This window comes from Lissotriton vulgaris, chromosome 1_1 (genome assembly GCF_964263255.1).
Source record: "Lissotriton vulgaris chromosome 1_1, aLisVul1.2, whole genome shotgun sequence".
In the NCBI taxonomy this organism is placed as follows: domain Eukaryota; kingdom Metazoa; phylum Chordata; class Amphibia; order Caudata; family Salamandridae; genus Lissotriton; species Lissotriton vulgaris.
Genome location: NC_141685.1, coordinates 949,873,883 through 949,901,133, shown reverse-complemented (window position 1 = coordinate 949,901,133; position 27,251 = coordinate 949,873,883). Strand labels below are relative to the sequence as shown.

Sequence of the window (27,251 nt, the reverse complement as noted above, 5' to 3'; positions counted from 1 at the left end):
TTAAGATTTGCATCATCCGACACAACCTCCAAAGAATCATGTTCCAGAGTTTCTCCTGGTATAGCATCAGAGTTCGGATCTGGTTGTGTTTGGTTTTTCCTCAAACTGGATACTATGGTTTCAGCGGCTTCATTTATCTGATCAGTATTAAAGGTTGGTAGCTCAGGATCTTGTTCTTCAGTAGCTTTCGCGACATCGTTTTGTGTGGGAGGAAACAGAGAGGTATCAGAAATACAGATAGAAGAAGTTCTAGAAACTCCTGGGTAGATCCCAGTGCTTGGGTCGCCATTCGCTTCAGCAAAAACTGTGACCATATTGCTGGGTCCCTCTTGATTCGAAGAGAGTGTACTTGAGCTAGAATCAATTAGTGGATCCATGGGTCTATTCAAATTTAAGCTTTTAGTGTTGCTTAAATTGCCCTCTTGAATGTTACTAGACTGACCATTCAACTCATCGGGACTGGCCCCCGAGAGTCTTAGGGCCATATTCTTAACTCCACCTTTAGCCTCTATCCACCTTCTCAGAGGGCTATCGTCTATTAGTCGACTTTTTTTGCTTCCTGCCAATTCTTTACCCGTTGTTTTTAGTAAAAGAATTTTTTGCTTAGTCTTGACCTTCCTCTTGGCTTTCCTTGATACCAGCTTTTTGTTAGTTGTCACTTTGAGTACCTCATTGAGCCCTTCTTCTTCTTCTGAAAGTTCCTCATAGTCAACATTTGAATCTTCGTCTGATTTAGCCCCAGATTCCTGAGATAAATCAGCCAAACCTTCCTTCTCCTTATCTTTCTCCTTTGTTTTAGACATATCAGTCTGTGCATAAGCCTTAATGTTGATATTAAGGTTTACAGGGCCTACCGGCTGATCTTGTACCGTGTGCTGTGGTCCTTTTATTAAGCTTCTTTCCGTTGGAGCATCCATGCTATTTACACTCTCACTTGTCTTGACCAATTTTATTTCGCTGGTTTCTTTAGTTGCAGAGCCTGTTAGCCCCTTATCGATGGGTAGTTTATCCGAGCCTTTTTTACCACAGCGCGTCTCAGCACCTAGCCCATTATCCTGTGCTACCACCTGAGTAATCTTCTCTGCCAAAGTCTCCACAGATTTATTACATGGCACTATGAGCGCAACGAGCTCTTTATTGGCATGTATCTCATCAGTTTTATCATCAGTTTTATCATTCTCTTTCCTCTTTTGTTTACCGGTTGGTAGTGCCTCTGTTATCCTTAATTCAGTACTTAATTCAGCACTATCACCTCCCTTTGTACCTGTAGCAGAATCATGTTTCACCCCCTGACTCTTATCAACTTCGCCGGTACCAAGAATATTGGGAGTCTTTAAACCGTCAGGATTAAGTTTAAGTTTAACAGAGTTAATTGCAACATTAGTTTCTTTAAATGTTAGTGTTTGCTGGGTCTCGATTTTATCGCCTAAAGACCCTGCCACCGCTACGCCTACAGCCGCTGCAGTCATGGTACCTGTGGGCACTTTTTTTGATGTCTGAGCAGTCTTCCTGGATCTGGTCTGTCGTGAGGACATTGGTTCATGCACCGCCGTCGATTCCTCCGTTTCTGTCTCCGTCTCCGTTAGCCTTTGCAGCCTTTGCCGCGTAGTCGGGAAAATCCTCAGGTGAGCGCTCAGCTGAAGCGAGGTTGGGAACGCCCAGCCGGCTGTGATCGTTGAGGGCGGTGATGAGCGAGCGAGGCTCGCTGCGCGGCTCCAAGAGCGAAGCAGGCTCCTGCCGCGATGTTGAAGCAGCAGCCTGAACATTGCTCCCGCTGAGCCCCGGTCCTTGCACGCTCTTCTCGGGAAATGCGGTAAGCCTTTTTTTCCTCTCCTCTCCTCCGGTTACAGATGTGGAGGTTCTCTTGTTTTTTCAATCAGCAAACCTTCTCCTTGTCCTCTTCCATTCTTCGTTTGGTAAACGGAAGGTGGTAAAGATAGTTAAAGAAATTCCATCGACCGTAGCATTAAGGCAGCGTAAATTATTTTGAGGGAGCAGACCAGCACATACAGCGACTTCACTCGGCGGCGTTCAACCCGCCATCTTGACTCCTCCCCCACCGCACTCCGAAACTGGGACAACCAAAGGGCTTTTTTGGACCTCGCAGATTGGGATTGGGACTCCCAGCTCCAGAGAGTACATAGACTCCCTTTAGTCCAAAGAAATACAAATAGTAAATTTCCTAGACCTTTTTTGATTTACTTTGGTAACTTTCTTTTGCGACAAGCAGTAGCACTAAAAGCTAAACCTAACAATCCTGTCACCGTTGATAATTTCACTTTTTTTGTGAAGTCAGATTTAACTAAGGCTACAATGGATAAACGGTGGGAACTTCGGAAGTTGATTGATGCTTTTAAAAATCTAGGCTGCATGGCCTATCTTCAAGAACCTGCTCGCCTTAAGGTCATTCGTGATGGGCAAGTGGTCTTTTTCACTGATCCTTTATCCGCGGAACAATCTTTGGAAAAAATTTCCCGAGATAATGAAAAAAGAAACCAAAAAGAAAAAGAAAATTAGTGTGGGGGTGGGATAAGAAAATCAAAACTATTAAACTAGTGACATTGTATAAAGGGGTAGGTTTATATATAATTTTTTCTTTACACCTTTACCCCTTTTTTTTTTCTTGTTTTGTTTGTTTGTTTTTCTGAGTACGAGCTAAGTATAGATAAAATAAGGCATGAATTAAACATGGTTTGAGCAGCCATCCATGCATGCTTCTTCACTACGCTGCCCCTTCAGCGGCAGCAAATGCTAGAGGGGAGCTCCCCCCCAAGGAACGGGTCGCAGCAAGGGAGGGGGTGGGGTTGTCACAGGGGCGAGAGTGACAACTGGTGTCGAGGGTGGTGGGCGGAAATAAGAGTGAAAAACGTGATTGCAAGATTTGACTTTTTTTTTTCTAAGAGAAGTAGGAATGAAAATTTAACGACGGTGAAACACATAAAGGAAGAGGGGAACAATATGTACAAGATTAATAGTATAACAATTAAATGCTTAAATTAAGAATTTTATGTTGGAATGTAGATGGCCTAAATAGTAAAAGTAAAAGAAATTTGGTACAAGAAGAGATTAAAATGTACAGCCCTAATATAGTGCTGCTCTCAGAAACTCACATAAAACATCAAGACAGAAAGTTATTAACTCAACTAAACTACGAATTGGTTGCATGTACCTCTTTAAATGAGACTATAAGGGGGGTAGCTATTTTAAAACAAAGAACACTCCCATTAGAGATCATTAAAACTGCCTCAGATACTCGAGGAAGGTGGGCAATAGCACAGATGCAAGGGGCTAATGCTAAACTGGTATTTTGTGTGGTATATGGTCCAAATATTGATAAACCCAAAGTTTTTGAAGATTTAAGTTTAGAACTACTTGAATGGGAAGGTGAAACTATCGTTGCCGGGGACTTCAATTGTGTTATGGACTATAAAATAGACTCTACGGGGCCAAAGAACTTTAAAAGAATGTACAAAGTAAGAGCAGCAATTTTAGAACTTGCAAGACTAAACAATATTAGAGATCTATGGCGGTCTAAGCATCCTAGGTTGGCAGGCTTTACTTACTACTCTGCCCCACATAGATCCTGCTCTAGAATCGATATGGTATGGGCCTCTGATCAAATTTTAGAAAATTGTGTGATTGAAATTTGCCCCAAAGTTACATCGGATCATAACCCTCTGCTTTTGGAAACTACTATTGAAAATCAAAATAAAAAACCACGAAAGTTCACTTTTCCCAGACACTTATTAGTTGATCTAACATTTATTTCATTAATTAAAAAACATATACAGGAGTTTATCTTACTAAACGTTAATTCAGCTAGTATTAATACTGTATGGGACACTTGTAAGTGTAGTATCAGGGGGTTTGTCCAGCAGTATGTATTCAGGCTCAATGCAGAAAGCCGCAATAAGAATAAAAATATGACATCTAAATTATTAGACCTGGAAGCGCAACTTGCTGAGGCAACATTGCACTCAAAAAACAATATTGAGTTGCTTAGAGCACAATTGGCGGAATTACAAGCAGGACTTAAAAAAACGTTGAGAGAAAGGTATGTAGTAAAACTACAAAAATACAAATTAGATCAATACGAAGGTGGCGACTGTATTGGGAAAATATTGGCCTTTAAAACTGCGGATAGAAAAGCGAAAACCAAAATTAAGGAAATAATTGGATTAGATTCAGTGATATATGGACGAGAGGATCAAATATTAAATCAATTTGTCAAATTTTACCAACAACTGTACACACCAGAGGAGATACCAAATAAAATAGAGATAGTAAAATATCTTGATCAATACTTAAGACCACCGCGAGTTTTAAACCTTGAAGTACTCCAACAATTAAACTCTAATATTACCATTGAGGAGATAAAACTTGCTATTGACCATCTACCAGTAGGAAAGGCGGTTGGTGAAGATAGTATACCAGGTGAATTTTATAAACTTTGCTCTCATGAATTGTTACCACTACTACAAAAGGTGATTAATTCAATTATTGTTTCTAAACAAGCACCTTCTTCATGGAAAATTGCCAAAATTATATTTTTTTTGAAAAAGGGAAAACCTGAAAAAGAGTGTGGTTCGTATCGGCCCATATCTCTACTTAACTCTGACGTGAAAATTTTTGCTAAAATTTTAGCTAATCGGTTAACTCCCTATATGCCTGATATTGTCAACCCTCATCAGCATGGCTTTGTAGTGGGTAGAGATACTACTCTGCATGTAAATACTTCAATAACAGCTTTTGATGTAGCAGAAACCACAAACACCCCACTCGGTATGATAATGTTAGATGCTGAAAAAGCATTCGACCGAGTGGGGTGGGAATATCTGTGGACAGTATTAAGTAAAATGGGTATAAATGGCTCCTATTTAGATTGGGTTAGGTCAATTTATGACGAACCACGGGCAGTGATTAGCTATGGAGGCATAGACTCTGCTAACTTTAAGATAGCAAGAGGTACAAGACAGGGATGCCCCCTCTCCCCGCTACTGTTCGCCCTCTCTCTAGAACCTTTTATAAATGCTTTAAACAACCAAATCAATATAATACCAGCACACCATGGGGATATAACTCTCAAACTAACCGCCTTCGCGGATGATATAGCAATATATACATCGGATGTTAATAAAGCTATGCCAGCAATTGTAAAAGAAGCACAAAATTATGGGAAAATCTCTGGGTATAAACTAAATGTGAACAAAACCCAAATTATACTCAATTATACCCCGGCTACACGTGTTTATGAAACTTGCAAAGAAGCCGTATACTTAGGTATTAAACTTACTGCCAAAGAGGGGAAAATTGTGGAATTAAACTATGAGTCATTCCTTAAAGAAACCGCTGCTAGCTTTAAAAAAATGGCATAAGATACCCCTGAGTCTGTTAGGGAGACTTAATCTGATTAAGATGAAAATTTTACCCAAGCTGTTGTATTTGTGTAGAGCCATACCGCTACAACCAAATAAGCTTTTTTTTAGAAAGTTGGATGGCATATGTAGTAGCTTTATCTGGGGGTATAAAAAGGCACGAAGGGCGGTTAAATTCTTGACACTACCACTCTCTAAAGGGGGACTTACCTTTCCGGATTTTAACCTTTATTTTCTAGCTACCTTTCTTTTACGCATTAGGAGCTTATTAAAAAATACTCCTTCTTTATTTTTCCATCAGTATATGTTGGGGGCTGACTCAAATCAATTTCTATTACGGGTCCATGATCCAAACTACTTTAAAAGAGTAAAATTTAAGACTGCAAAACATGCTATAGAATCTGGGACAAAATTCTGCGAATTAGTAACAGCTCATTTTACAACGCCGAACTTAGACTATGGAATAACCCTGGCCTCCCGGGTATATTTTCGGACGGTTTGGGGAATCGGTGGATAAGACATGATATAAACACACTAGGAGACCTTTACGGTACTAATGGTTTGATTGATTTTGAGAACTTAAAAATTACAAACGGGCTTACGGATGATATGCACTTTAAATATAGACAATTGAGAGATTTTTTCTGTAATAAATTGAGAATAACGGAAGTTAAACAATCTGATATTCTTGAGGGTATTTACTCTGATAAAATAAAATCGTTAATCAAATTGGGATATCAATGGCTTATTAAGGATAAGGGAGAAAATACAACTCAAATCGCAGCCAAATGGTCCTGTAGATTAAATCTAAATATAAATTCAGCTCAGATTGGAAGCGCCTTAACTCATCTAAGTGATATAGTTCATTCTTCTAATCTTAAAATGCAACTATATAGGACAATCACTGAGCTGTACTATACGCCACAAAAAATATCCAGCTGGGCGCAAGGTAACTCGATATCAGATAAATCTATGTGTGTTAAATGTAATACTGCTGCGGCTGGAATTGAACACATGCTATTCTCTTGTCCAGCACTTTCCACTTTCTGGAATCGAATATCCTATCATCTTCAATTTAACCAAATAAATTCACCGGATCTTACAGTACAAATGGTTTTACTAGACATCCAAGATAGTAACTGTCCCAATAAGGATCTTTTAACGATTTTGTTAGCATGTGCTAGATTAACAGTAGCTAGGGTATGGATATCTAAAGAACCCCCTAAAGTTGCGGATTGGTTATCATTGGTTCACGAAATTAGAACTATGGAGTTTTCTTTAGCTAAACTTAGAGGTCCAAAAGCCCTTCTGAGAAAAGAAAGGATATGGAAGCATTTTTTTGAAGGGCAAGAAAGGTGATTAGGCCTATATATACTTTGTTCTTTTGCTTTATTAGTTCATTACTCCAAGGGTAGAGCTAACATGAAGTTTAGATTGCACTATATTTTGTACTGTTTCCATTCCTCTATTCTATGTCTGTATCATTGGTATATGTATGTTTAGTATGGAATTGAAATGTAATGACTTTTGTCATTTCTTGCAACAATAAAAATGTTTAAAGAAAAAAAAAAAAAAAAAAAAGATAGTGGAGAGAAAGAGAGACAGACAATAAAGCAGGAGAGACAAGAAGAGACAGACATGCAAAGGCAGAGACAGGCAGAGCCATAGAGACACAAACACAGAAGGGCAAACACTTACTGACAGGGACAAGGAAGAGGTTGAACATGGCAGAGAGAGGAAGAGACAGGAAGTGATGGTCATGCAGGGACTGAGGCAGGCAGAGTCAGGCAGAGAAAAAGAGAGACGAAAGAGAGGCAGGTAGAGACCGAAGTTACAGACATGCAGAGTCTGAGGCAGAGAGACACTGGCAGAGACAGTGAGAGGCAAACATCAGTAAGACAGAGAGAGAGAGACAGGGATAATAAGGGGCGACAAACATGAAGAAAGTGAAGCAGGGAAAGCAGGGCTTAATTTGTAAAAAGAAATAAGAGCCAGAGTCCTCGCCTGGAGGCCACTGCAGCTTGCTCCACCCATCGCCCCTGCCAGAGCTTCTGACTATTCCAGGTCCCCAAAGTTATGAGTGGCTTGTGAAGCAACTATTAGTAATTTTTAATATATAGCTTATATTAATAATAAACTGTTATTGTGTTCATCTCCAAATTAGACAGACAGCACCACCATGTGGCAGCTGTCATAAGTGCCGATGCTAACAATTAAGTGCCAGTGCCGAGCACTGGAAACCACTGGCTCAAATTAAGCCCAGATGGATAGTGACATAGGCAAACAGAGATAGACAGGGATAAACAGACAGACAGAGACAGGTAGATCTGACAGGGTCAAGAAACACTCTGTCTGAAGAACTGAGATTAGCCTCCTACATTTAAAGCACTAAGACCGGCCTGCCATGGGCATAGGTTTCCCAGCTAGGCCGCTCACCCCTAGAGGGGGAGGGCACAGTGGCATAACACCACCATTGCACATTCAGCCTTCTACTGCGAGAAAGACCGAATTGGATGGAGTATTCAAGGTGCAAAGAAAACCCTGCTAGACCGCCCTGGAACCGTTATGACAGCTCCGAGGCAGTATGTCCTACAGTGCCATGGCTTTCATTTTGCGGAATGTTTTGCCTTTCTTGTTTCACCTAGTATCTACTGAACACACACCCTGGGATCACAGCTCGTGTTTTTAAACCTGTTCTGAAGTGAATATGTGTCACTTCGCAGGTAGACCCAAGTCCGGCAAGGCATGAGAAAGTCTTTATCTTTCTAAGGCCAATACAATGACTACCATTGAGTCCTAAGAAAAGAAGTGATGGGACTAACCAAGTTAGACAGTATGCAAGTGACATCATGGCGCGTGCCATTCAGAGAGCATCACATCGTGCATGGCATTGCAGATGTGACATTGCAGGAAGTGGCATCACAGCCCATAACCTCACAAGAAGTGACATCAGATCTTAAGACCTCACATATATGTTTAGCAGGACTATCATGAGTACATTATAAAGTATTATGAGATTTAACAAAATCAGTTCCTCAATGTATACATTTAGTTTTTAAAAACTCTGCCACAAAGAAATTGGCAACAAGGAGACAATCTGTTCTGCATTATGGATGGGAAAGTCTGCATTTTAATATATCTTAAAGGGTTAAGGCACGCGCTGCAGAAATATTTGTGTGCCCAATACATCTCAGGGAATATTAATAAAGGTCAGATAACTCTGGAGGTTAATGTGTTTGCTGGAGAGATCTGTGTTTTGTCTAGTCTCAGTTTTGAATCAAAGTAGCATAGAGGGTTAATGTGTCTCCTGCAAAGTGCACCATGTAACATGCAGATGATGGATTTTTATTTTATGTAGATAGGTAAGTGGGTTACTGCTTTTAACACAGAGATCTTTTTGTTACTTTCAGTTCATACATTTGTAATCCTTCCAATATAGCACAGCGACTATGAAGGAGATGTGACTCCGACACCTTGAAACCCTCACTGTCTTATGTAACTCATCCTGTACATTCATTTATACACTTATTTGATTTATTATCAATGTATAATGTATAATGAGTATGTGTAATGTAAAGAGCCATGACAGCCTGCATTGTGACGAGTAGCGCTATTTAAGAAATAAAACAAAATAGTGGTATTTAAATTGGTATTTGGGTAAATACTGGTACTGACCAGCACGTGACATTCTTACAGTGCATGCATAACTCATACATAGGGACTAAACTAAGTCAAAATTGTGCCTCTCTTAGGTACTTGTGAAGTAATAACAAGCCCTATGCCTTTGTTTCCCCTCCACTGCATTTGCATCTAGATGCTAGGCTCCAGATGGGGAACATCCTTTACAACGCGGTAATGACACTGCAGTGCCATTACAAGGCGGTTGGCTAAGGAATAGTAGATTTACTATTCCAGCACGTTCCCTACTGTACGTAGGCTGGTGTTGGAATAGTAAATCTTACTATTCCTAAGTCCAGCACCCTACAGCCCAAGTCGTGGTAACCACTTGCATTGTAAAACCTGCGTTGTGATGGTCTGCGGTGTTTTATACCGCGTTGTACCGTCATACATCCCTCCAGATAGCTCCCAGGCGGAATACTCCAAAAAGAGGAGGCCTGACGGCCCCTTAAATTATGCATTTGTTTTAGGCCCAACTGAAATTTAAAATAAAAAAACCTCTCCCTGACTGCATGTTGCTGCTGGAAGCAGACTGACATGTGCAGGGGCCGCTTGCTGAATGTGTCCCATTGTCTGAAAATTACACGGTGACGAGTTCAGCATAATTAAGTGGGGCCCAACTTCTTGGCAGGATAGCTGGTGTCCACCCTGTGAAAATAGTGGGTGGACGCAGTCTATCCATGTGTACCCCCCAACTTGTGCCCTGGACGTGGCTCAAATGGACATCAGTTATTTGGCAGTGCTGTAAATCTGCAAAACTTTGGAAGCAATCCTTGCTCGGAAGAAAATGCTCGCATGACTTCTGCAGCCACACGTTTTCATGCAGAGCCAATGGGCGCGGAATGAGTAACTGGGACACAGAGGGAAAAAATGGGATCACGCCTGAAAGTCTGGCAGGAAACGCTGATCTCTTTTTATTTTTAAATAGGACACTGCAAAAGGGAAGGACTGAAAAATTCTCTGCTCTTTAAGCTACTACAAAATGTGTGCTCCTTAGTAAGAATATCCCCTTGAGCTATAACACTTCCTTCTCTTTTCTCCTTTCATTCCAGAGCGTGGGGGGCAAGTTTTGGGGGTCGCTGTGTCTCAGGGGTGACTAGCTTAAAAATCTCGGAGCCCCCTTTAGAGTTGGAGAACCAGATTTGAGTCATTGCGCTGCTTAATATCCCTTGAGTCGTGGTACACCACTTATTTTCCCAGTTCCTAGAAAACATGAAATGAAAATGGGTACTTGAAAAGCGCACAGCTACTCCACAGAGTGTCTCAGGAGCTGACAATGGACCACCGAAAGACAGGAAACAGAGCTCACAAAACAAGCCATGGCTGAACAAGAATTACTGCTGAAAAAGCCAGGTTTTAAGCTGCCTTCTAAAAGTCATCAGGTCCTAGACCTGCCTTAGATAGGGAGGCAGTCCGTTCCATGAGCCGGGGGCCAGCACTTGAAACGAGCGAGCGCCTATACGAGAGTGGGCAATGTGCATTAGTGACTGGCCTGAGGACCTCTGGGCCCGTTTTGGCATGTAGGGTCGGACCCTTCTCCTAAGATACACTGCCCTGGGTCATGAAAGGCATGAAAGGGTACTATCCTGGAAAATCTAAAGCATAAAAGAAAATGGTCAGATGAAACCACAGGAAGCGGAGTGTCCATTTCAATCCTGATATTAGAAAATATCTGATCTAAGATATGACCCTTCTCATGGGTAGTAAGGTGAACTTAAGGGACCAGATAAAAAAAATTCAAATAGTCCTGCAATTTCATGGGCTCTGGATCTGTCAGGTTATCCATATGGATATTAAAATCTCCTAATACTACACAATGCTTATATTTAGTGGCCACTGGAGAAACAACTTGGCTACGTGACTCAGTACGTCTACCGGCAGGACCGGGAGGTCTATAAATGAGTACACCTGCCAAAGTCTGATGCGCGGATGCGGTAAAGAGGAAGCCAAGGCTCTCAGCTTCATCTACCTCCTCAATGTGGAGAATGGAGCACACAAAATGTTTTTAAAAAATCATCGCAATTCCTCCCCCTCTACCCACCGGACGATCCTTATTTATGATCAAATAACCTGGTGGGATAGCGCTAGCAATAGTGGGATTGGAAGCCTCATTAAACCAGGTCTCAGTGGCAAACATTATGTCAGGTTAATAGCAGTTAAAAGATCGTACAATTCAAACTCATGTTTTTTAATGGACCTGGTGTTCAATAAGCAGGCCATGAAGTGACCGCCTGCCCAGGAGGGCTTATCTTGGAAGGGGTCACTGGGCTTACTTGCCATACTTTCCCCAATAGGATCCCTACAGGGCAGGTCGGACTCCCATTTTTACAGATTACAGTAAAGTGGCTTTCCCTCGGGAATCAGAGTATGTGGACGGCAGCCACTCACCAGCTTTCCGATACCCAACAGTTCCGCCCAACTATAATATAAAGAAACATGAGAGGAAGCTAGGGAATTGGCAGCATTTCCGCCCTGGCCACCTCCGGGATGCTGTCGGGAGCAGATGGGCTTGCCTTAGGCGCAACCTCAGCGCGCGGCGCCCCTTCTTAAATCCCCCAGGGTCGTTGACTAGACCGCTAACTGTCTAAAATGGCGGTTCTAGTCTTCAGCCAAACTCAGAGTTTGATTCCCCCTTTCATCGCCTTTCAAGTTCAAAATCTAAACATTTCAGATTACAATCAGTGCATTAATTCAATTTAAAAAGCCTACAAAAATTAAAAGCCAATTCCTAAAATACCTTGTTACTCGTTATTTTTAAAAATCAAGCTGACATTATGGGGCATATTTACAAGCCCCTAACGCCATAGGAGTGTTGCTTTTTCTGATGCTCCTGTGGTGTTGCGCCATTCTCCATATTCATAAGGTGGAGCAAATCCACTTAACGTGGCTTAATTAATTTTCCCTCATTGTCGTCGTTGAAATCACCTCCCTCACCTGGTCCCACCGCCCCACCGCTCTTACCTGCACGGGCCGTGGCTGAGAGGTATATTTACAAGGTGGCATTAAGCCATGTTAAGTGGCTTAAGGCCACCATGTTAATGGGCTGATGCCCCTTTCCGCCGCAGTTGCAATGGGTGTTGCCTTGGGCGTTCTACCGTAACACCCATTGCTTTTTTTTGACACTGCCCCAGATTTACAAGGATGGGCAGCACCAAAAACCAAAGCCAGGTAATCCGTGGTCTTAGGATGGGAATATGAGGAGACATTATTAATTTCTCCTCGTTTTTTGCTCTTTATATGTGTGCTGCACACACTGGAAGAGCAAATCACCATTATTGATTGTTTATGTCCATAAAGGTGTCCGTTCCCGCACATACACCATCACCCCTCCAGCGCAGGCACCCTTTGCCACATGGTGGCAGGGAGCCTGCGCTGGCGCTAGGTAGCTTTTTTTTAGTGCTAGGGAAAATGCAGGGGAGCACATTATTTTTGTAAATACAGTGCATCCCTGCATTTTCAAAATATCAGAGCACTGCGTTGCCAAATTTGGCATAACACCGCGCTTCGGCATTTTCTTGTAAATATCCCCCAAAGTAACGTAATCTGGTGCTCAAGTAAAGTGCTCGAATGTCATTGGCCGCTCTTTTTGCCACATACAACTTGAGAAAAAGCTGGTGATGCACATATTCTTCGGTATGTGTGGCACGGTACCAAGCAAAAGGCCAACACAAGCGAGTGCAATTTTCATACAGGCCCTGCAATAATCCTTCCCAAAAATCTCTGACCAATTACACAGGGCAGCTAAGGTGTAAATAAAGTCGTTGCATAGGAGCCCCAAACCCTGTGTTAACAGGTACGGGTCAGACTATACATGGTGACAAGCGTTCCTGTCACAGGTCGCTCTCCGTGCTTTCATGCCCACTAGGGGTCATGCCTGAGGGACTTTCCAATCGTGGCCCAGGCTCCCTGACATAGTGCTATATACCCATACTAACCTCTAGCTTCTTTGACAATATTCAGGACCTATCTTTAATTTCAGATCCATGTCAGTCAGAATGCATTTACTCCAAAAGTTCTCATTTCCAAGAAGTCCTGACATTGTAGAACATCCCATTATTGATTTCCAGCTTCTTGAAAACACTCAAGACGTGACTAGCATTACAGATCCATTATAGGTTTTGCGGCATCTTATATTGCTTTTCATGGCAAATAATGCATTTCCAACAAACCACTGCTCACTTCTTTGTCTTCACCCTTTCTGGCTAAGCATGGGGGAGGAATCAGCACATCTGTGACTGGCAGGTGCTAGCTTGATCACATCTGGTGCATGTGCGCCTTAGTGAACTCTTTTAAAGCTTCTATTAACTTCCATCCATCATTGGTCCTTGAAGCGGTGTCACTGATTGCTGACCCTTTGGCTCCAGGGATTTCTGTGCAACAGTAATCCCTTGTTCCTGTACTCAGCGCTGTAAATGGGCCTGGACTGTCTGGTACTCAGTACCTGCGCTTCTTTATTTTGAGAGGGAGAGTACCTGCACTTCTCAAGAAAAACGTAATATTTTTAATTGAAGAGTGCCAGCACTTCTCAGAAACTAGCAGGTACTCATACTGTCACGTCTAGTCAAAATAACCTTTATTCGGATATTACATTATCCATAAAAGTGTTTACATAAATACATACATGGGCAAATGCAAGGATCACCGTTGAACCGGCAACAATATATACATAGGACATATATCCAGAACATATGTCGAACACATATTTTCTAAAAGACATAGAGCGTATATCCTAGTTATTAAGCTGGCTGAATAAAGAGCACAAATTGATAGCAGCCAAGGATCAGAGGGTGAATTAATATCTATATCTCCATATTTTACTACAAATACTGACACGAGAAGAGTAGTTCGCATATTTACAAGTAACAGCATAGATTTTTAAAGTGTCGATGTGCAAAAAATCTTAAAGTGCCAAATGTGCAAAGAAACATCCTTCCAATCTTATTAAAATGACATGGCGGTGTATACACAAAACATATCTAGTAGCATTGTATTGAATACCGATTTTCTAAAGTGCAAAGTGCATACATCCTAGATATTGGACTATCTTAATAAAGTGCTGAGTACCTGCACTTCTATTTTTCCATTTCAAGCACTGCCTGTACGAGCACTGTTTAGCTGGGCATCTTTGCTTCGTCACTAGCACAGTCTTGCAGCGTACCCATGTTTTCTGACTCACATTTTGTGTAAGGCATCTTTGTTTCCAGGATTAGTACTTTTCAGCAGGGTTTGTGAGCTGGCACTATTTTAGTGCAACTTTATTCCTTCAACTTCCACCACTACTTTAATTAGCTATCCTTTTCCTGCCATTCCTTTGCTTTTCCCGCTTCCCTGGTCCTCAGTTATCAAGGCACCTGTCCAATCCCTTCTGGCTTAGTACCGTTTCCTTGTGTGATTTGTTTGTTTGCTCTCTGACAATTGTTATACAGGTCTAACCTTCTATCTTGTAAATTGTCTGCCATGCCTGTGTATCAAATTCTCTACTCTTGCTGTTACCGATTCGCATGTTCCTGTGTGATCGAGGGTTTGTGGGAACAGCTGACAACTTAAGTAGTATTTATTATGATTACTTTTATGATATCATTAAAGTTAGCTCCACAGACCCTGTCCTTGCACGCATAACCTACATGTGGAAATTCGGCATACAGTATCTATAACAGAAGGTGTGTTGTGTGTGTTAGTGATTGGGATATTATGTGGCCAGCATGTACGTCCTGCACAATTACTAGGTCCGCAATTGTCTCCATTCTGGGAACCAAGTACCCCATTGTAGTACTTGACCATCTCAGGGGAGTAAAGCAGAGCAGTTTAAGGGCTACTCTGGGGAGGTCGTGTGGGCTAGTAATCTCCACCCACTGGCACACAACAACAACACTCAATAAATGATTGTGCAGCCAGTGCTTTTTTTATTAAAGGGGAAAGTTACAATTATTACACACACACACTACTAAATACCATGCATAAATGTACAAATATATGCCTCAGGCAGAAGGAACTACATTTGATACATTCCTAAAATACATGAGACTTCTAATGAGCCATGCTATGGAGGTTATCGCTGCCGCCAAGTGCCAAGACCTGTGTGCACTTTAACGGCGACCCCGTGTGCCAGAAGGGACCACTGTGGTATAAACCACCATCCAGAGGAGACCGGCGCCTAGTTAGTAGATACTGTGGCAAATCGAGGAGGGGCTGCCTGTACCGTGTGATTTGCAAAGTTCGGGCGACCCCTGGGTTGAAACAAGCATCCCCTATACCAAATAGAACATCACAATATATGAGGGGGTATCATTTTAAATAAAACAAGCCTATTGGCTTTGTCAGGAGAGTTACCACATCAATATATGAGGCAAACTTGTTGGCTTTGTCTAGGGGGTACCACATTATAGGAACAGAAACCACATGGTAAAAATCACTGTCAATAAGCATTGCTATGTTTACCATACATCATTGTTGAAAATACACTTTTGTTCAAATGGAAAAGTCCTCTGCATGATGATGGACTTGTACTCCTGCCCTGAGTACCAAACTGTACTGTTGTATGGTCCCTAATCCTGATTTTTCTTGTCCTAGGCAAAACAAGATCATGTGTGTGCGCCATGACATAGGCCTGCCTCACGGATTGAGATCAACATACTGTGTAGTGATCAGGGGGAGGGAACAGGTACTTTTAACATGTGTCACTGAAGTGAGGTCTGTTGCTGAGTGCCTAACTCACCCTTGGCCTACATCAGTTAAATGTAAAGTGCTGCGCAGCACAGGGGTAGTGACTCTGCGCTGAATGTATGTGTGCCTGTGATGAGTACAGTGGAGGTACAGAGCAGTGCTTTGCAGTACATGCATGATGAATGTGTGTACTGGGTGGATGTAGACCAGAGAGGAATACATTGCATGAGAGATGTAGTGCTGTGCCATGCATACACAGGTAAAGGGTGTGCTCCGTGTGTGTGTGTGTGTGCTTGCAAGAAGTACAATACATGAAGGATGAAGTGTTGAGCAGTGCACATATGGGGAATGAGTGTACTAGCAGTGGGTGTGTTTGCATGTAGCACACCAGGGCACAATACAAAAGGGATACAGTTTTGAGGAGTGGGCACAGAATGATTGTATGTGGTGAAGATATGTGTGCATGGGGTGGCACAATGCATGGAGGTAACAGGGGCATATTAGCAACAACTTGTGAAAAATATTGCAAGCTGCGCTTAGCGATATTTTTTTTATCGCCTCCTATCGCTGGATTTTATCACAGATATAACGCAGTATTACCAATGTTTATCTCCACAGTGATAAAAAAATCCAGCGATAGCGGCTAATCTCATCAATAACATGAGATTTCCAACGATAAAATTCCCATTGCTAAGGAAAATCTCGCTAATATGCAGGTGGGTTCTTAGCCATAGAATCCACCTCCCATTGACTATAATGGCTAAGTCAGGTTTTTACCAGGTGTTAAATTCTGGCGCTAATCACGGTTAGCGTGCTTTTTTTTATCGCATCGCGCGTATTTCTAATAGGCGGTAGCTGTGTTAGCGACTGCTATCAGTCGCTACCAGTTTGGGTACGCCCACTTTGCATGTCGTTAGCGATAAATATCACTGACATGCAAAGAGGGACCCAAACTGGTCGCTATCCCCTGGAAGCTGTCGCTAACTGCTGTTAGTGACAGTTTATTAATAGAGCCATGAGCTGTATACCATGCTGAGAGAGTGAAACCCTTACCCAGCATTGCTGTATGTCCGGAGGGGCCACTGTGGCAGTTAAAGCTGTTGACAAGGGCCAAGACCGGTATGAGCCTCAGCGGCAAACCGATGTGCCAGAAGGGACCACCATGGTATAGACCCCCATACTGAGAAGACCGGCAAACTCGTATGTTAGGAGAGGCTGCTGGTACTGTGTGAGAGTCTAAATTCAGGTTGCAGCTCGGAGAACTGCGAAGCAACGACCCATGAGTTGGAACAAGCATTAAGGACTGCCCTCAACCTGTCCTGAGGACTGAGGAGGACACCAAGTGTGCATCGCCATAACGCTACGACCAGATCGGGGGAACCAAAATCAAACCCCCTCTCCTACTGGGGAGTGCTGAATTTACCTTGCAGGCAGAAGCTCAGACACATCTCTGATCGCTGCCGGAGTCAGCCGCTAATGCTCAGGGAGATCCTGTGCCTGCTGGGTGCTGCGTGCGTCCTGCTTGCAGCTCGACTCGACCGAGCAGGACTGGAAAATTGTGTGTGCCCGCAGCCGGCGCACCTGCTGAGATGCAGAACGCTTTCTCGCTGCTGGAGCAGGTAGAATTATTACAGGCCTACCACGCCCCAGGGACTCACTACTAGAGGCGCAGTGGCACCAAAGAAACTTTGACTACTTTCTAAGAGTCGGATTGGACTCTTGAGTAAGGCCTATTAGTGAGCATTCCCTGGATGCGACCACCAGTGAAAGGTGAATTACCCCAACCACATTACATGAAGTGGGTAGGACAGGGATTGGCCAATGAAACTCTAGAACCCTGAACGTAAGGGGATTGTGTTATTGCTTATGAATGCAGTAATACTTCTTTGAATGTGTAGAGTTAGAAATAAAATACTTATCTTTAATATAAAAAAGGTATTTGACTGGACATTGATTTACTGTCTTTGATGTGCGCTCTTTGAGTAAGGAGTCATGTTCACTAAACTGTATCTACACTTCGACCCTCAAGGGAGCAATGGACTGCTTGACCGTAGTTACCTCTGAGAGTGCAGTCAAGTGCAGAAGGAGTACTTCGCCTAACTGCTCTAGATCCATAGTACATCGGGCCCTACAACCACCACTGTTGGACCCGGTAACCCCTCTGTGCCCTGTGGCCCTCTTAAAGGTTTCTGACATCTTTACATAAAACATTCAAAATCAATATAATGTGTGCTTGAGTCTTTACATTCAAGCATTAACACCAAATGAAATGCAACCATAGAACCAACCACTTGAGGTCCGTCCACTCCTAAGCGATCAAGCAAAAGTTCTAGAGTGTTTTGAAAGCCATGAAAAACTCTCCTGGGGTCATGAATTCAATAACCTAGGAGAGTTAGGGGTAGCTCTTGGATTGCTTCTAGTGGGTCAGCTGCATCCCCCGCAACCCCCAAAAGACGGTAAATTATGTTGGGGCACCACAAGATAAACGAAAATATTCAAGTTAGGCCTGTAGTGCGTTAAGGGAAGCTCAGAGCTGGGGGCATTGAATATTTTATTAGCGGCTTTGCTGCACTTTCCTTGACCTTTTTTTCTTTCAGTTTAGGTGCCCTGGTCTCACCCAAGGTACCTACAGGCTCCAATAACATTGGGGAGCGCGGGGCCAGCCCCAAGGCCCCTGTACTCCCACCTATTCCCAGTGCTCTAGTCTGGTGAAGTGCAAGAGCTGGCAACTGTTGTCCTACTTCCCTGCCTGCTTTGGCTTCCTTGGGCAGGGAGAGCACAAGGGTATTTCTGCCTTCAGCCCGAGAGCTGCATGGCTGGAAGGTGGTATAGTGCCTCCTAGACCCCTCTGCTCATTGAGATTCTGTACCTTGTGTCCCAGTGATGGTCCCGGGACCTATTAGTACAGCGCTGGCCCGGGGGATGGGCCAGGCTAGAATGAGTCTGAAACTGAGCCCCATGCTTGCCTCCTCCTGAGCAAACGAAATAATTAATCCTGTGTCGACCCCCGTGCACTGGTCCAGCCCGGAGGTATACCTGTAAAAGTAAAGCTGAACCCTATGTGCTCCATTTCTTGAGCAAGTATCAAAGGTAAAATCCTTTAATGTGGCATAACTCAGACCCCGAAATTCAGATTCCAAATACAGTGGGTTCATTTTGCTCATGGTGGCAAGCTCTAGCTTCAAGGAGCAGTTTACACAGGTCTTCTGGTTGGTCCCTAAAGGGCGCACTCTGCAGGGAGCATGGCATCTAGGGAGGCAGTGGAGTCTAAGCCTTCCCCTTACTGGGCATAAGGAGGCATAAGAGGGCCACTGCCACTGGCCCTGAAGAGACTCATCTAGTCTTGGGGTCATCTGAAGGTCAAGTCTTCAGGCCATCAAGGGTCTTCTCCTTCCATAGTGTTCCTGTTGTTGCATCCATATCCAGGGTCTTACTCTCCTCATCTCTCCATCATACAGAGGTTTATGAGTGTGGATGGAAGGTTCTAGACGCCAGGTACCCTGACTAATCTTAGGATGCCACATCACCCAACCACCCTTGTCACAACCCTCCTGCACAGCATTCTGGGACAATCCAATATGGAAGAACCCTTCTGCCTCTGGTCGGAGCTCTGTGACCATGCAGAGGTGTGGCCATGATAATGCCAAACCATCCCTTGTGGTTACTCCAAACCAGTTCTGGGGCAGCCCCCACCCTGGGGTTTGGAGCCAAGTTGGCTAAAGGCACAAAGGAAGGGGTCAGAGCAGGACTCAGTTTCATCCGTTTGTGACAGAGGTGGGTTCTTTGAAGTGTAAGGAGTCTTGAAGCACAGCACCAGGCCATCCTGTCAAGAGAAGGCCAGCACCTGCTCACACTCAAGCCTTTGTCCTCTATCTGGGAGCACTACACATCTCACTACAGGGGAGCCATTCCATTGCCATGTGACCATTGAAGGCTTACAAGCTTTAGACAGAAAAATTGGTAGCTTGCGTTTTATTCAGTAGTGAGACAAAATATGATTTCACCATTAAATTGGATTTTAAATTCGGATCAAAAAGGGTCAATACAATATTTGTCTAGTTGCTACCAATTAGAGTTCAGCATGTAATAAATGTAGCAATGTAGTCCAATGATTCTACAGTGAAAATTGTTTTGGGGGATAGTTCACTGTAAAGACATGTTCAACATTAATTTCTACAGACCCTTCTTTTAAATATCATGCATCCTCTGACTGAGGCCTACCTATGGATGATTTATTGATATTTGAAATGAAACGATTAGGCCTGTCAAAATGGGTATTTTGACAGGTCGAATTTGAAGTTTAAAAGTGCCACAGGCATGTATGTAACCTGAGTGTAGGTACCAGGCTGTGTACAACAGTAGTCTCAGGTGCAGCCCGCACATGTGCACACACATGTACACACACGTTCACATGTAACCAGCCCTGTTCCCTTTATCCTAATTGTTCCTAGTTGTATGTCAGTGGCCTTATCTTAAAAGGCAGACACTGGCTGAAAACCTTGCAGTGCAATTACCATGAATTTGCAGTGAATGAGACAGGTAGTGAGACACACCCACAGTAAAAGTCCAAAAAAAGGCTGATCAAAAAGCAAAAAAATCCTGGGGCCGTATTATGTATTGGCATTGTTTGCACCCAACACACCTTTGAAAAGGTTCGTTGGGTGGAACAAAGCCAATGCACCCCATTATGGTGAATGCGCTGCCCAGGGTGCAGCCGCGAACTTGCGCTGCAGCATTCATGTGATAATATGGAGGAGCTGCTCTGTGTTTTCACAGTGCAGGCGGCACTCGCCTGAACTTTCAAGGGGGATTAGAGATTCTCTTGCAGGCGGGTGCAGTCATTGACTGTACCCGCCTGCAAGGGGATGTAGGGGCGTCCATGGGATACCCTTTAGCCCTGCAGAGGGCTGCTCTCAGGGGGCGCACTGACAGTGCGCCATCGTTTAAATATCGCACTCTAAGTGTGCCTCCTGAGGGCTCCTTTGACTCCGCGCTCACGTCTGTAATACAGCACAGGTGCAGAGTCAAAGGAATTCCCTCATTTGCATAGGGCACACCCCTATGCAAATGAGGGAAACCCTCTGTTGATAGCACTGGCGCTTTACGTATACCAGTGCTATCTGTATTATAGAAGGGGGTGCACAAGTGTCTGCACCCCCTTCTATAATACCAAAGTTCCCAGGGGCCCAAACGCTGTTGTGCCCCCGGGGCACAATATGCAATATGGTGTAGTAAATGGGCAAAACTCATCTACAACAGTGGGTAAGGAACCTACTGAATTTCAGCCTTACTATGTGGTGCTCCAAATTGCTTTACCGTGCATTCGCTTCAGAATTACTGCTGTTATCTTTCTGTATTGTATGCCATGGATATTAGTTATTCTGAAAGCTGAATTGCCTGAGTGCCTGTTGTTCGTCAACTTCAGCTTTCTTTGATACCTTGTGCAGGGCTTCCTCAGTGGATCCCTTCTTTCCCCTGGCTCCAAGTGGGATTTTAGTCAGGTCTGCTACCAATATTATTTTCCTTTTGTCTTCCTTGTCACAAGTTCATGACCAGTCCCTGACACCAGCCTGTTCAGAAGATACAAGGTGACATACCTTGACGATTCAAAGTGTAAAATGTGACTTGTCCCGTGTTACTGGGATCCCCGGGTACTTTGTGGGTTATTAGACTCTAGTATCAGGTTTAAGTTTAATGTGGTGCTCAAACCTCTTAACAAAACCAATCTTGTCCTGAAAAAACGTCTGCAATTTTTGCAAAATGTTTTCAATGTCATCCGATTCTGTATCAAAACTAACTAACTTGAGACTAATGACTAACTTGAGACGGATGATTGGTTAATTCTCAATTGCTACAGCCATTGGCACCCTGAAGATTGAAACAACAAACCTGGCCAACCAAATCATCTGCCTGCCAACGTGGAAAAGTGCAATAAATGCACAAATTACTCAAGTTTCGTTTGAAAGGGACATTGAAAGGCTTCTCCATAAGCCACTCTTCACAGCCTTTGATGACTCTTACATAAAAGGGAAAGCTCAACCAATTTTAAATATCCCCTGTGCCCTCGCTCCCGAAGCAAAATCATACATATGAGAATGCTTGTCCTTCCAATTGTCAATTTCAACTAACCCTGGGCAAAGCACTACGCTACGCTCGCGTAGTTTGCGAAGTTTGCGGTACTACACGAACTGCACGTAGCACAATGCAAACATGCGTAACGTAATGCAGTGGTCATTTTTTGCTTGCTATCGGTCCTTAACGTCAAGTTGGCGACCGTGAGCAAGCAAAATGACATCCCGGCAAGACTTTTTCCTTGTTCGAGATTAGCAACATCAAGTTGCCGATCCCGCGCGTGGAAAATAAACCTCCCGGCGAAATTATCAACACAAAGAGGTCAGGTTTCTCATTGCGAGTAGTCAGGTATGCTCGCCACCGCTCACGATGAGAAACCACCAGTCCGCGTTGAGAAAGCTGCCGTTCAAGTAAAAATCTACTCGAGCGGCAGTAAAATACAGCTCGCACTGTGCAAGATGCCGTTTTCAATTATTGCACAGTGCGGACAAGCATCCGGCACTGTGCAATCATCATGAACAGGGTACTACGCCGTTGGCATAGTTCGCAAAGTGCACTTCGCGTAGCTATGCGTAGCCCTACTTCGCGAACTACGCCCAGGGTTAATTTCAACCCATTTAGTTAAAAAAAAGATTGGTTAATTCACCAACATCATCTTAAATCCATTCACATATTCTCACCGGTTCTTCAGGTCTGGGAACCAAACACATACCCATCCATGCCAAATCCTTCTACCATGATGCTCTTCACTTTAACAGCAACATAGACCTTAGTGAAAGTAATCCTATTTAAGCATTCAACTTTAGCCCTAAAGTGGCCAACCATTTCAATATCCTTCCCTGCTAAGGCTTTTGGATTCACATCATTCATTCATTCATTCAGTGACTGTGTACATTTCATGATTCACATCGGTTGGGATAGATTTCACATCATAACCCCAAACATCATAAAATGTAGAACCTCTCAAGATTGTTATCGGAGACCCCAAGTCTGCCATGACTTGTAGAGAAGTACCATCAATCTTGGCTTAGACAAAAGGTCCTTTTATAACCTCTGAACAGGAATTGCATTCTAGAGTTAAAACTATATTGTTAGATTTTTCTAAAGCTGTTACCTCAACAAATTCTATACTGTTCCCTTTGACTGGTGTCTTGTTACTTTTGCACACTGCCTGGAGTGGTCCCATTTTTTTACAGGACATACAACATTTTCCAAGTGCAGGACTACTAGGATTGGTACCAATGCGACTTTTCGACACACATCTGTAATCATAAATATTTTGTCTCCTTATAAACTGTTTATCTCATTTACCATGTACGCAAACTACAAAACTACAAAAAAGCTTCCCTGCATTCTTCAAGATTCTTATCATTAGTACTCAAAAGATTCACTGGAATGTCAGCATTCAAAGCCTTCAATGAAATCATGGAATATTCTATCCCCTTTGCCAAATCTATGACTTAATTAAGAGTCAGGTTTCTACACAGCAATAATCTTTCCTGGATCTTGCGTGAGTAACAATTGAACACAAATTGGTCACGTAAACATACACGTCAATTTTTAACTCAAACCTCCATGTCGCAGAAAATATTCTCAATTCAGACACATGCTCTTCTGCACACTCCTCCACATTCTGCTTCTGTTTAACAAACTTGTGACTCTCAAGGGAAATACTGGGTTCTTCAGAATAATGTTTCCGTAGTCTCTCTACAGCCTTCTCATATTGATCAGTCTCACCATCACTATCCCCTGCCTGAGCTTGCGCTGGAGCTGCAACTGGCAGATAATCAAATACTTTGTGCGCAGCATGTCCAAGCCTACCATATAATAATGCCAGTTGCAGAAACTGACACGGCAAACAGTTCCAAAATTTGGGCCTTCTTTGTGCAATCCAATATGGCCGCAGGACACTGACTCAGCTTACAAAGACTTCTGGGATACTGCAATGGGCACAGGGGCCTGCACAAGCCAGACAATGCATATTGCTGCACGGCAACGGAGTGCTGCTCAATGCAAATCACAAGCATATGCACCACATTTCAATGGGACGCACGGGGAAGTGCTAACCGCTCAAGGGTGAAAAGTGCCTCAAATTCACCCCACAGCAGCCCAGCATAGAAGAGCTCAAAGCTGTAGAGTACTCATGACAGCTCAAGGCTGAGGTGCTGAGAACGCCCAACGTTCCACAGTTCTGACCACTGATGTCCGAAGGTGCCAACAATTGCTGGATGCACTTCCGGTTGGTTTGTGTGCACATCTATTACCACTCCAGCTCGTCGCCAATATCTAGTAAAGGGATTTGTAAACAAAGTGGTTAAAGAATGAATACTTTAGTCCATCATGTAGCACCCACAACACATCACGTCCTACTCTCCTGATGTCCTGGTAGCAACTGACATAGCGGTCACTGCCAAAACCTCAAGAACGTTCTTATCATGCATTCCAATTCCTACTGTACTACTCATTCTAATCCCTACTGTACTATTCTACATAGCATTTTACCACACCATTAGAAAAAGAAGAGCATAACGTAATGAAGCCAAAGTATTCTTGGCTGGTATCGATGATACAGTGATGTTGACTCAGAATTTAGATCCGGAGATGATCACTTAATTGTTCAAATTGGGAAGAGATCCTAGAAAAGGTTTGGAGCAATCTCTCAAACACTGTCAAGATGGATGTCTAGATGTTCTGGGGCCCTTAGCAAGAATGTTTGACTTGGTGGTAGGCACTTATCTTAATGGTAAAGATCCGATTGTTGATTTGTTATGGGAATGGGGGAAACACGCAATATTTTTCTAGGCAACGCTTGCGCAGACCTACTAGCAGAGCATCAGACAACTGTATTTATGCGCATTATCCAAAAGTTGGGTGATTTGGCCAAAAGAGAAACAAGTGAGGACGGCAAAGGCATTTTGGATGGTGAAGGCATGGTGAAATCCTTGAGGAGTAGGTGCAAACGTTTACCAGTTTGGAAAAGGCGGAGATCAATATGAAAAGAGTATTCAACAGGAGTAGATTTTCTGGGTCGGCTGGAAGGAGAGGGCAACAATTCAGCAACACCAACTATATCACCCATTACTATGGTTACCAATCAAATGGAAATTGTTGACCAAGAGGCAATCAGGGATGTTTTCATCCTCAAAGGGGAAGAGTAGTAAAATATAAATCGAATAGAGTTCGTTGTCAAACCTGCAATACAGGACAAAGTGAGTGTGAAGACCTTTACTGGTTTTACCCCCATAAAGGTGGAAGGAAGATTAAGATTGTTCCACCATAAGTGGAGACAAATAACAACAGATGAGTTGGTTTTAGAGGCTGGAAAATGATGTCAAATAGAGTTTGTACGCCATCCTTATCAGGTAGGAGAGCCAAGCGACTTGGTGTTCAACAAAGAATTAGAAGACATTATGATGGAGGAGATAAAACAGATGTCAGCAATAGGAGTAATAGCAAAGGTAGGAGAGGAGAAGAAAGTATTTGGACATATACCTTTTCTTGGAGAGAAAAGGACAGAGGATGGAGGCCGGTAGTAAATTTAAGGAACTGAAATCAGTATGTAGGTTACAGACATTTCAAAATGGAAGGGGTGCACACGTTGCAAGACATGTTACTGGAGGCCGGACATGCGCGGCTTCCGCTGAAACCGCTTGTGTTTTTTTAAGCAGCACAGCCGCCCCCGTAACACGGGTGCCTGCTTTCAATCCCTTCAACCCGGCATTTTTTCGTGTCTGTTTCAACCCCTCCCCCCACAAGTAAAATAGATTTAGGAATGATTAGCAAATGTAAGGTGAATTCCAAGTAGAACATACTCCTGTGCTAATGGGCTGAAGCTGACAACAGCACATCTGTGTTACATGTCATCTGTACTAAAGCCACCTGACAGGTTGTTTTCAAAAGCCTGTTTTATTAACAACAACACCACCACTACCAATACCACCACCATCAATACTACCACCTTCACCAATACCACCACTGTCAATACCACCACCTTCAATACCACCACCAATACCACCACCAATAAAACCACCAATACCTCCGACACCACCACCAATACCAACACCAATACCACCACTACCAATACCACCGCCAATACCACCAATAAAACCACCAGCAATACCACCACCAACACCACCACCATCAACACCACCAATGCCACTACCACCACCTAAACCACCACCACCATCAATACCACCACCTTCACCACCAATACCATCACCACCAACTCCACCACAAATACCACCACCAATACCACACCACCAATACCACCACCACTAATACTTTCAATAACACCAACACCACCAATACTACCACCACCAATACCACCACCAATACCAATACCATCAATACCACAACCATAAATACCAGTTCCACCACCACCAATACCAATACCAGTACCAGTATACCACCAATACCACCACCAATACCAATACCACCACCACCAATACCACCAGCACCAAAACCACCCCTCCACCAATACCATCACCACCAATACCATCAATGTTACCACCAATACCAGCACCACCAATACCACCAATACCACCACAACCCATACCACCACCACCACCAATACCAATAACACTACCACCAATACCACCACCTCCGTGCCTCTTGCTCACTAGTAATAGCAGGGGCACTGTACGAGGCCGGAGCTCCAACTGAGACTATCCCTGCCTCCATGCCTGCCATAAAGCACAGCCTGCCCTGTACCAGGAGGTGAAGCCAGACCCCTACTACAGCTGAAGAGTTTTTTGTTAGGCCAAAGATAGCAATGCCATTATGCAATGTCACACTGCAGACTAAAATCAAGGAGAGGGCAGGAACTTGCTCCCCCCCGTTCTTCCTCCTGAGCGGCGACAGTGTAATCACAGAGTGAAAGGCGTTGGAGTGCTTTGTTAGTGTTTATAGCTCGGATCAGATGTAACTCTCACTTCACACTTTGTGTCTGTGTAATTTATAACACTTACATATCTTCTTCACTGCACTATTTATCACTACTGTGAAGATGTCGCAGGCCGGTGTCTTCCTCTAATATTTACAATCTAACAAGCGTTCGAGAAGGCCCTTTATTGCAATGCTATAGGTCTCACATTTGCGAGAGTTTAAGCTATTAGTATTGCAAATGACAATGCATTTTATTTTATTTATTTGTTAATTTTTTTATTTTATTTTTTAGAGTTTTATATAGTGCGAACTAGACCCGAGACATCAGGTATCAGAGCGCTTTACATAAGCACCAGTTTCGTTACAGATTTTTTTAGGCATGGGGAGATTAAGGGATTTGCCCAGAATCACAGGACGTTGCCGAGACTCGAACCCGATTCCCTAGCTCGAGGTCGACCGCTCTAGCTGTAAGGCTACATCCTCATTATTTATGTTCTAAACCCCAAAACATAAATAAAAGGCATTATCATTTAGAATGCCAAAAGCTCAAACGTGCGTGAATTCGAGACCTATTGCATT

General features: G+C 43.3%; 1 protein-coding gene across 1 annotated transcript in view; it reads right to left on the bottom strand.

Moving 5' to 3' along the window:
* The window catches only part of ASIC1 (acid sensing ion channel subunit 1), a 547,380-nt gene that overhangs the window by 285,136 nt on the left and 234,993 nt on the right, over nucleotides 1–27,251 (bottom strand). The gene's annotated exons all lie outside the window — the stretch shown is intronic.